The sequence below is a fragment of the Chiloscyllium plagiosum genome, unplaced genomic scaffold (genome assembly GCF_037043375.1).
Source record: "Chiloscyllium plagiosum isolate Xiang-an unplaced genomic scaffold, Cpla_swu_hap1 HiC_scaffold_37, whole genome shotgun sequence".
Lineage (NCBI taxonomy): Eukaryota > Metazoa > Chordata > Chondrichthyes > Orectolobiformes > Hemiscylliidae > Chiloscyllium > Chiloscyllium plagiosum.
Window position 1 is genome coordinate 38,890,011 of NW_028270175.1, and position 11,212 is coordinate 38,901,222.

The window sequence follows — 11,212 nt, forward strand, 5'->3', positions numbered from 1 at the left end:
GACGGACGGACCAGCCTAACACACGAGTGCGTGCGGTGTTCGCATTGCAACTTTCAACTCTCCGTCTCACTTACCTAACTCTTGCTCTCTCAATGCCTCCCTGCCCGTTTCTGTCTCTGCAACCACCGCTCCCGCTCCACCGCCTCTTTCCCTCAGCCCGCCCCCGACCGGAAACACCGTCACCCAACGGACTCTGCGCGAGGCACATTCAAACAAAAACAAAACAAATGCGAATTCAAAACTCAAAACAGCAACTCTGCCGGGAAAGCCATCAGGTGGGCTGTATGCAGGAGGGTGCCTATATTTATTTCTTTTTTAAAAAAAAACGGCGCGTTCTTTTGCAACGACCGTTTGTTTATGCTTTTGTCCTCACCAAGATGGCAACCGAGCGCTTTGCCCCTCACCCGGATGGTGGAGTGTTATTGTCGCCTATACTGACTCGGACATTGGAGGTGTACTCGCCCCGCACAAAGGTGGCGTCCGGTGAGGCCAACGACTGCACTTAACCCCTCAGAAAGATGGCGACTGAAATCCGCTGCGGATCATACAAACGGAGCTGCTTCGAGATTTTTGCCCCGCACAGAAATGGCGTTCCATTTTCAAATTTCAAACATCCTCCCCGCCGTTTTTCTGATTTAAATCAAAAGAAAATTACTTTTCGAACACTCAAAACCCACGTGAGCGGTTTAAAATTCAACGGAAAATAAAGACAAGGCGTTTTGGAAGTGCCGAGATTTTTATGTTCAAACAGAAAATAAACGAAGAAATCTGTCGAAGGGATTGGTTCAAACTGACTTCACTAATTATTAGGAGGAATGTTATTGAAGAAAATCAGTGTCTCCTGCAACCAGCCAACTCTTCAATTTTCAGTACAACATTCGCAAAGAAAATATTAACTTCATTAAATAGTCTGTTTAGTTATCAGGTTTTGTTTTTCAATTTAGATAAAGAGATGCAGCAGTCAACCTGCTTCAGGGTTTGTTCATTGTCACTAAGGCCTGGGCAAAAGCAACAGCGCCAATTCCCCAACCAACAAGCAGCTGCTGACCTATCCGCTCACTCAGTTTACATTTAAAACATCCAATTAAACGGCTACCACGTCAACACTTTTTCAGGTAACGTGGTGTATTAAATCACCTTTGAGGATGTGATGTACAATTCAAAAGAATAGGCTTGTCAGGGCAAGTTGAATTTAAAGTAAAGGTTTTTTAATGATATTTTAACGGCCTTTACCAGGTTTAAACTAAATTTGTAAAATGTGATGAGATAGAATTAATAATACACGAGATGTTCAGTTACTATTATGGTTCTTTTCAAAGAAAGTTATTCTACTTTATTAACTATGAAAAGTGCTTGAGGTGTTAATTAATTAGTATCGTAAGAATGTGTAGTTTTAAAAAAAATTCATATGATGTCACCATCATTGATTCAAACAACATATATTGTCCGTTCCAAATTACTGTCCAGGTTATCAGCTATCATCTGTTTGGTGTAATATACCCATATGAGGGAGTTCTAAGATTTTGATACAATAACACTAAAGGAACAACAACACATTTCCAAAGCAGGTTGGTGAGCAGCTTGGAGGGGAACTTATAACTGGCAATGCTCCCATGTACCTGACCTTTAGTGGTGAATTTCCAGAGTACCTCCTGTAGATGTTACACACTGCTGCTACTACTGTCACTGATGTTGTGTTAATAAAGCAGGCTTCTTTGTCCTAGATGGCGTCAAGCTTAAGCATTGCCTGGATGAGTGCAACTCCTACAAGTGAGGAGTATTCCATCATTTTCTTGAATTGTGGAGAAGCTTTGAGGAGGTAAGAGGTAGGATTTCTAGTCTCTGATCTGGTTTTAGCAATTTTAACATCAAAGGCTGTCAATCTCACCTCACCTCCATAATTCCACTGTTTTTTGGTCCATGTTTGAATCCAGACTGCAACAAAATGAGCAGCAGTGCCCCTAGCTGAACTGAGCATCATTCAGCAGGTTACTGCAGAGCAAGTGCTGTTTGATTGTACAGTTGATGACCCCTTCCATCACTTTACGGAAAATTGGAAGTAGGCTGATGGGGCAATAATTGATCAGGTTGGATTTGTCCAGCCTTCTGTGTACAGGATATCTCTAGGCAATATTCCACATTATGCCACTGATGTGGCTGTATTGGAACAGCTGGCTTTGGCTGTTGCAAATTTCTCAAGCACACGTTAATACTATTGATGGAAAGTTATTGGATAATTCCCAGTACCTTTAGGCATTTCTTGATGTCACGCAGAGTGATTCAATCAGCCGAAAACAGGCATCTATGATGCTGGGACCTTTGGAGAAGGCTGAGACGGATCATCACTTGGCACATCTGGCTGAAGATTGTTGCAAATGCTTTAGCCTTGTATTTTGCGCTGATGTGCTTAGTTCTCCCATCATTGAGGATGGGTTTGTAGTAACTCCTCTAGTAACTTGAACATGGCACAACTGATAAGCTTCCATCTGATCCATTGGTTGCAAAATTGCTTAACCCTGTTTATCACTTGATTAATTATGCAGTTTGGTACAAAAGTAATCTAGTTTTGTTGCTTCTCCAGTTTGACACCTCATATCTAGGTATACCCAGTACTGCTCCAGGCATGTCCTCCTGCACTCTTCATTGAATCGAGCCTTGATAGTATGGTAGAGTGGGGCATGTGTTGGAGTATAATTCTGCTGTCGTGGGTTTCCCCCAGCACATCGTGGATTCAGAGTCTTGAGTTGCTGGATCTATCCCATTTAGCAAGCTAATAATGGATTTGAACACCATGAAGGATATTCTCAATATGAGAACTGAAATTTGTCTCCACAAGAATAGTGCAGCGCTCATTCTTACCATCACTGTCATGGACAGAGGCATCTGCAACAGGTGACTGGTGAGGAATGTCTTGGTTCCTTCACTACCAGTTGCAGACCTAGTTGAGCAGCATTGTCCTATAGGATACAAAAACACAAGTTGCTGGAAAATTTCAGTAGGTCTTGCAGCATCTGTGGAGAGAAATCAGAGTTAAAGGTGACCCTTCTTCAGAACTGATGAGAGCTAGAAAAAGGAGGATTTTTATATAGAAGATGGAGTGGAGGGAGGGGGGAAAGTAAACAATAAATGGAGATAGAGCCCAAAGAGAGTGCAAAACAGTTGGACAGACAAAGCAGCAGCACGGTGGTCCAGTGGTTAGCACTGCTGCCTTATAGCGCCAGGGACCCAGGTTTGATTCCAATCACAGGCGACTGTGTGGAGTTTGCATGTTCTTCCTGTCTCTGTATGGGTTTCCTCCCACAATCCAAAGATGTCAGGTTAGGTGAATTGGCTATGCTAAATTGCCCAATTTTCAGGGATGTGTAGATTAGGTGCATTAGGCAGGGGAAACGTGAAGTAATAGGGTGGGGAATGGGTCTGGGTGGGTTACTGTTCAGAGAGTCAGTGTGGACTTGTTGGGCCAATGGGCTTGTTTCCACAGTGTACGGATTCTATAAAAGTGATTAAAGCTCAGTCTGGTGGAATGAATAGCTGATGGAAATGTGTTGCTGGAAAAGCGCAGCAGGTCAGGCAACATCTAGGGAACAGGAGAATCGACGTTTCGGGCATTAACTCTTCTTCAGGAATGAGGAAAGTTGGTCCAGCAGGCAAAGATAAAAGATAGGGAGGAGGGACTTGGGGGAGGGGCGTCGGAAATGTGATAGGTGGAAAGAGGTCAAGGTGAGGGTGATAGGTCAGACTGGGGTGGGGGCGGAGAGGTCGGGAAGAAGATTGCAGGTTAGGAAGGCGGTGCTGAATTTGATGGATTTGACTGAGAGAGGCTGGGGGGAGGGGAAATGAGGAAACTGGTGAAATCCGAGTTCATCCCTTGTGGTTGGAGGGTTCCTAGCCGGAAGATGAGGCGTTCTTCCTCCAATCGTCGTTTCGCTGTGGTCTGACGATGGAGGAGTCCAAAGACCTGCATATCCTTGGTGGAGTGGGAGGGGGAATTGAAATGTTGAGCTACAGGGTGGTTGGGTTGGTTGGTCCGGGTGTCCCAGAGGTGTTCTCTGAAACGCTCCGCAAGTAGGCGGCCTGTCTCCCCAATATAGAGGAGGCCACATCGGGTGCAAAGGATGCAATAGATGATATGTGTGGAGGTACAGGTGAATCTGTGGCGGATATGGAAGTTTCCTTTGGGGCCTTGGAGGGAGGTGAGGGGGGAGGTGTGGGCGCAAGTCTTGCACCTCCTGCGGTTGCAGGGGAAGGTGCCGGGAGTGGAAGTTGGGTTGGTGGGGGGTGTGGATTTGACGAGGGAGTCACGGAGGGAGTGGTCTTTACGGAATGCTGATAGGGGAGGGGAGGGAAATATATCCTTGGTGGTGGGGTCCGTTTGGAGGTGGCGGAAATGGCGGCGGATGATGCGCTGTACATGGAGGTTAGTGGGGTGGTAGGTGAGGACCAGTGGGGTTCTGTCCTGGTGGCGGTTGGAGGGGCGGGGTTCAAGGGCGGAGGATCGGGAAGTGGAAGAGATGCGGTGGAGGGCATCGTCGACCACGTCGGGGGGGGAAATTGCGGTCCTTGAAGAAGGAGGCCATCTGGGATGTGCGTTTTTGGAACTGGTCCTCCTGGGAGCAGATGCGGCGGAGTCGAAGGAATTGGGAGAATGGGATGGCGTTTTTACAGGGGGCAGGATGGGAGGAGGTGTAGTCCAGGTAGCTGTGGGAGTCGGTTGGTTTGTAGTAGATGTCCGTGTTGATTCGGTCGCCTGAGATAGAAATAGAAAGGTTGAGGAAGGGGAGGGAGGAATCTGAGAATGTCCAGGTGAATTTGAGGTCGGGGTGGAAGGTGTTGGTGAAGTGGATGAACTGTTCAACCTCCTCGTGGGAGCACGAGGCGGCGCCGATACAGTCATCGATGTAGCGGAGGAAAAGGTGGGGGGTGGGGCCAGTGTAGTTGCGGAAGATGGATTGTTCCACATATCCTACGAAGAGGCAGGCATAGCTGGGGCCCAAGCGGGTGCCCATGGCTACTCCTTTCGTTTGGAGGAAGTGGGAGGATTGGAAAGAGAAGTTGTTCAGGGTGAGGACCAGTTCAGTCAGTCGAAGGAGGGTGTCTGTGGAAGGGTACTGGTCGGTACGGCGGGAAAGAAAGAAGCGGAGGGCTTTGAGTCCTTCGTGATGGGGGATGGAGGTGTACAGGGACTGGATGTCTATGGTGAAAATAAGGCGTTGGGGACCGGGGAAGCGAAAATCATGGAGCAGGTGGAGGGCATGGGTGGTGTCCCGAACGTAGGTGGGGAGTTCTTGGACTAAGGGGGACAGGACGGTGTCAAGGTATGCGGAGATGAGTTCGGTGGGGCAGGAGCAGGCGGAGACAATGGGTCGGCCGGGGCAGTCAGGTTTGTGGATTTTGGGCAGGAGGTAGAAGCGGGAGGTGCGGGGTTGTGGGACTATGAGGTTGGAGGCGGTGGATGGGAGATCCCCGAGGTGATGAGGTTATGGACGGTCTGGGAGATGATGGTTTGGTGGTGGGGGGTGGGGTCATGGTCAAGGGGGCAGTAGGAGGAGGTATCTGCGAGCTGGCGTTTGGCCTCAGCGGTGTAGAGGTCGGTGCGGAATGAATAGCTGCTAATGGGGACCATTAGTGGCTGACAATGAGTAGTGTATAGTAGCAGCCCATGTGAAGACAAGGCCTAGGGTTGGGAGAAAGATGCTCAAACCTTAAAATCATTAAACTTTATATTAAATCCTGAAGGCTGCAGGGTTCCTATCATGGAACAGACCAAATATATTCAAAACGTCTAGATCTGAACATTTTCTTGTTTAAAAAGGTAAGTGTAAAGTGTGTGTTCGAGATGCAATTCAATTGGTCAAATTACCAGACTTGAAACAAAACTTTATTCACACTAATTTTAGTTTGTCTTTATTTTAATTATAAAGAAAAAATGGCTAATTGTAACTCTATTAAAATGCTAAACAAAATAATACATGTTAACTTTTATGAATTGACCGTTCCAATATAACATCCCATAAACACACCATTGGCAAAGACAAATTCAGTAAAATAGAATGTCTCACATGCAATTCTAGCAGCAGGAAGAGAACTCCAGCTTTTAGCTGTAACATAGGAATAAGAGCTCCACATCCAGCTTCAAGACCCCAGCAACTGCTACGGAAGGCTGAAACTAAAAAAAACCTGGTTCTGTGGGAGCTTGACCCCACCCATTCAGACTGCTTCTTTTGGAACTTTGTGAGCAAAGAATACAGTAGACTAGATTGAGTGAAGTGCAGGTAAACAGCATTCACAGTTCTTTTGGTTTAATGTCCTTTTGGACTTTACTAGTTTGAACGGTAGTGCTGTTACCAAGCCACACATGCTGATCGATGTTGAAGTGCTCCATCTGTACTCTTGCCACTCTTGCTGCTTCCTCCAAGTACTGTACAGCATGAGGTGCTGATGCATCAGCAGAACGGTGGTGGGGTCATTCCTTGGTAATCGGCAAAAGGGTTCCTTGCCCATGTTTCACCTGAAACCATGAGACTTCATAAAATCTCAGGTCAACATGGGGGATGCCCGAGGCATACCACTGTGCTATCACTTGTTCTGGATCTGGCCTGCACATAGGACAGGACATACCTAGAGATGGTGGTGGTGTCTCGGACAGTGTCATACTCATGGAATCATAGTTTACAATGTCAGGATGTTCCTAACCTGTCAGATAGCTCATGCAGTTTTAGCACTAGCCTGGAGATATAGGAGAGGTATACTTTGTAGAATTGTTTCCAGTGCCTATGTCAATGCTGGCTTGTTTCCTTTTTTTCAGCTGATATAACTGACTAATTACTTGATAGGTCATGTCAGAGGGCAGTTAAGACTGATGAGGAGGGCAATTTCCTACTTTTTCTAGATTTTGTATGGAAGCCAGTTGGATTTGAATGTGGGTGCCCAGAACATTATCTGAATCTCTACATTACTCGTCCAACACCACCTACCTATTAAAACTACAGTGTTTTATAACACCTTCGAATGTATTCAGACTCTCAAAGTACTTTATAGGAGTATTAAGAACAAAATATGACACTGACATGATATAAAACCTACCTATCTCATCAACTACAGTCTGTTTATTCTAATCCTCTTTTCCAGCACTTGGCTCATAATTTTGTATGCTATGACTCAATATAGAAAAGACCTGGAAGATTTGGATTTTCTCTCTCACTTCTTAGAAACATGGTCCTAATGTCCATGAATTTGGTGTTGGATTACACTGGAAAAGTGCAAGACTCTAATTCTATGCATAATCCATTTTTTTGACCTGTGCAGTTATGGAAATACCTGGAAAATTTAGACCGACATATTTCAAATCGGTCCTCAAATTCCTTGCCTTCTCTCATCATTATGACACTGGTTGTGTGCTGTGGGCGACATTTGATATGGCATAAGACCCATCCTCGGTTTCTGATCAGGTTTTTTTTGCAATATTTAAAGTATTTTTCATCAGTTTAGTTCCCTTCTTTATCCATTCCGACCTATCAGTTTCGTGCTGAGCTTAAAGCTAGCTGATAGTTCAACAGTAAACAAGATAAAGCATTGCAGATGCAGGAAATCTGAAAAAAAAAGCACAAAAATTGCTGGAGAAACATGTCTTGCAGCACCTGGTGGAGACAAAGCAGTATAACGTTTTGAATCCAGTGACCTGAGTTTCTTCAGCAATTTCTGTTTTCACTCGTGGTTCTACAGCTTTAGTCTGTTCCTGGCTACAATATTTCCCCCCTAGGGCAGAAAAACAAATTTTCGTCACTTGGGTATGATATAATGTCCTCCAACTTGACCCTTATCTTTCTGATCAACTGAAACTGGTTTTACCTGTACATCTGCTGCTTTATTCCTACTGTAAACAGTTTCTTTTGTTTGGACTGTGGACTGAAAGTGGACACAAATTTTAGGAGAGGATGTAAGTTAACATACATATGAGACTTACTTTTTGGAGACATTTGAGTCTAGACAAATTAGCATCATCTATTTGCTTACTACCAACAATGCCTTTGTCAGTCTGTTTGCTTACTACTAAAAATGCCTTTGTCCATCGAACTTCTCTCTCTCTCTCTGGGCTCCATCTCCACCTATCTGCACATTCAACATTCTTCCCTCCCTCTCTCTCCCTCCCTCACCGTCCCAAATCAGCATAAACATAACACTTTTCTTAGTTGCTATCAATTCTGAATAAGGATTGTTCAGTTAAGTCTTTTCTCTCCACAAATGCTGCCAGCTCTGTTGAGTTTCTCCAGGAATTTCAGTTTTTGATTTAGGAAAGTAGAACAGTGCAACAATGATGTGATTGGTTTGGCTGCAGCTGAATGCAGATCCCACGAGAAGACTGCAAACATCCGCAAAAAGAAACTCTCAGAAGCTGGCTACATAACATCTTTACATAAAGTTGCTACCTGCAATTCTGTCAAAATAATATGGAAACTACATTGAGCTACTGAAATAATTCTAAAACCCAAAGGAAAAGGAGAGACCCGAGGTCCAACCAATTAACCCAGTGAACTAAAGACTGATCATTACCCATGCAGCTAACGTTATTCATTGTTGAGGAATTGAAAAGGATTGAGAGAACAAACCATCTAGTTTTGTTCTCCATACTGGTAATACAGGAATATGTTTGCCTGACTACACTATTTTTCCCCTCCACCATATTATTTGTATCTCATTCTTTCGCTTTGTTCGGGATTTCAACAGGAATAAAGTTTGAATTGTATAGTCATAAATTAGCAATTCATTTTTCCTTCTTTTTGACATAGGTTAAGAAAATCATTTTGATTACTATATATACTCATTTTCTTGTCGATGATAAAAAGCTTTTAATCTGAAACAGACTGAGGTTAAGAGGCATTTTGGCAAGTTTAATTACATTTCACATTTATGATGACTCCTGTCATTGTGGGGCTTGAGATTGGCACACAACCGGGGAGTTGCAACACTACCAAAATTCCTCTGTCAGCCTGTTCCTCCAATGCTCTACCCTCCAACATCATCTCAGATGTATTCATTACACCATTTCCAACTCAGACAAAGCTCCTTGATGCTTCATGCTTATTTCCACACTAAATTATCATCCTATCATTGGACTTCAGACTTAATTCTCAATTACTCCTGATGTATTAGCTTGACCCTTCTCCCCTCCAATATTATCAGCTCTTTCGAAAATTAATAAGATCAGCTGAGGCTTCAAATAGCATTTCCATTTCTGAAGAAAGAATTTTACACAACTGTTTGCAATTAAAATAGAGGAAAGTCACATTGTATGTAATGAGGTCCCTTGCTTTTCTATAGTATACATCCATGAGTTAGACTAGAATATAAAGAGCATGATTTAGAAATTTGGTGAAAATAAAGAATTATTTGATATGAAGATGACTGTCGACTGCTGGAAGATATCAATCAACTGGCAAAATTGAGTGCAATCCAGAGGTTTGAAGTAATATAATAGGGGGAAAACTAACACAGCCAAGGAATACAAATAAATGGTAGGATGTTGAGAAATATGGAGGAATAGAGATATCTTGAAGTGCATGTCTATTGAACACTGTAGATGGCTGGCTGGGTCAATTAAAATAGTCAAGGTGACACACAGGATACTTGCATTCATTAGATAAGGCAAAGAACATAAGAGCTGGAATGATCCTGGAACTGCAGTGTTAGGCCACACTGCATGCAGTTCTGGTCACCATGAGGAATTCCACCAGAAAGGGTTCAAAATAGGATGAGGATGCTGCCTAGATTGGAGAATTATTGATGAGCTGAAAATGTGTTGCTGGAAAATCGCAGCAGGTCAGGCAGCATCCAAGGAACAAGAGAATCGACGTTTCGGGCATAAGCCCTTCTTCAGGAATGAGGAAAGTGTGTCCAGCAGGCTAAGATAAAAGGTAGGGAGGAGGGACTTGGGGGAGGGGTGTTGGAAATGCGATAGGTGGAGGGAGGTCAAGGTGAGGGTGATAGGCCGGAGTGGGGTGGGGCCGGAGAGGTCAGGAAGAAGATTGCAGGTTAGGAAGGCGGTGCTGAGTTCGAGGGATTTGACTGAGACAAGGTGGGGGGAGGGGAAATGAGGAAACTGGAGAAATCTAAGTTCATCCCTTGTGGTTGGAGGGTTCCCAGGCAGAAGATGAGGCGCTCTTCCTCCAACCGTCGTGTTGCCATGGTCTGGCGATGGAGGACCAACCAACCCAACCACCCCGTAGCCCAACACTTTAACTCCCCCTCCCACTCCACCAAGGACATGCAGGTCCTTGGACTCCTCCATCGCCAGACCATGGCAACATGACAGTTGGAGGAAGAGCGCTTCATCTTCTGCCTGGGAACCCTCCAACCACAAGGGATGAACTCAGATTTCTCCAGTTTCCTCATTTCCCCTCCCCCCACCTTGTCTCAGTCAAATCCCTCGAACTCAGCACCGCCTTCCTAACCTTCAATCTTCTTCCTGACCTCTCCGGCCCCACCCCACTCCGGCCTATCACCCTCACCTTGACCTCCCTCCACCTATCGCATTTCCAACGCCCCTCCCCCAAGTCCCTCCTCCCGACCTTTTATGTCCGGCCTGCTGTACACACTTTCCTCATTCCTGAAGAAGGGCTTATGCCCGAAACATCGATTCACCTGTTCCTTGGATGCTGCCTGACCTGCTGTGCTTTTCCAGCAACACATTTTCAGCTCTGATCTCCAGCATCTGCAGCCCTCACTTTCTCCTCAAATTATTGATGAGGCCAGGTAGGTTAGATTTGCGTTATTTCCTTTGGAAGAGAAGGTTGAGGGGGAGGTCAGACTGAAATATGTGAAACTGAGGGAAATAGTTGCAATTCCCTTTGATTTGAGGGGTCCATAATCAGTAACATAAACTTAGGGGTAAGAGCACAATGATTTAGAGACTTAGGGTCTCAATTTTTGGGAAAGCAGGAAAGTTGACCATGTGCCTCCTGAACCAGAACTAAAGATGGAGATGGTAGTGTTTAGTTGTGCCACCATCTCACTTAAGTGTCCCTCCTGCCTCCAAGTTCAAAACTTGGGAAACAAAAAATTTCACCCACAAATTTAACTCTAATTAGCTTCAGGGATAATTATCATGCTAATATGAGCATATTTCAGCAGACTTTGATTATGATACAAATTTAACCTGCCACAAATCAGCCCAAGCTTGAATGTCGCCCAAATCTTGCTGCATTTGGATATGAAC

General features: G+C 44.7%; 1 protein-coding gene across 2 annotated transcripts in view; it reads right to left on the bottom strand.

Annotated features, from left to right (window-relative positions):
- Nucleotides 1-195, bottom strand: part of hp1bp3 (heterochromatin protein 1, binding protein 3) — a 39,537-nt gene extending 39,342 nt beyond the window's left edge. The window contains exon 1 of one of the 2 annotated variants that reach the window (XM_043675550.2): nucleotides 75-195. The gene's annotated coding sequence lies outside the window, so the exon portion shown is untranslated. The remainder of the gene's footprint in view (nucleotides 1-74) is intronic. The other variant, XM_043675551.2, reaches the window with a different exon arrangement.
- Nucleotides 196-11,212: the final 11,017 nt, after the last annotated feature.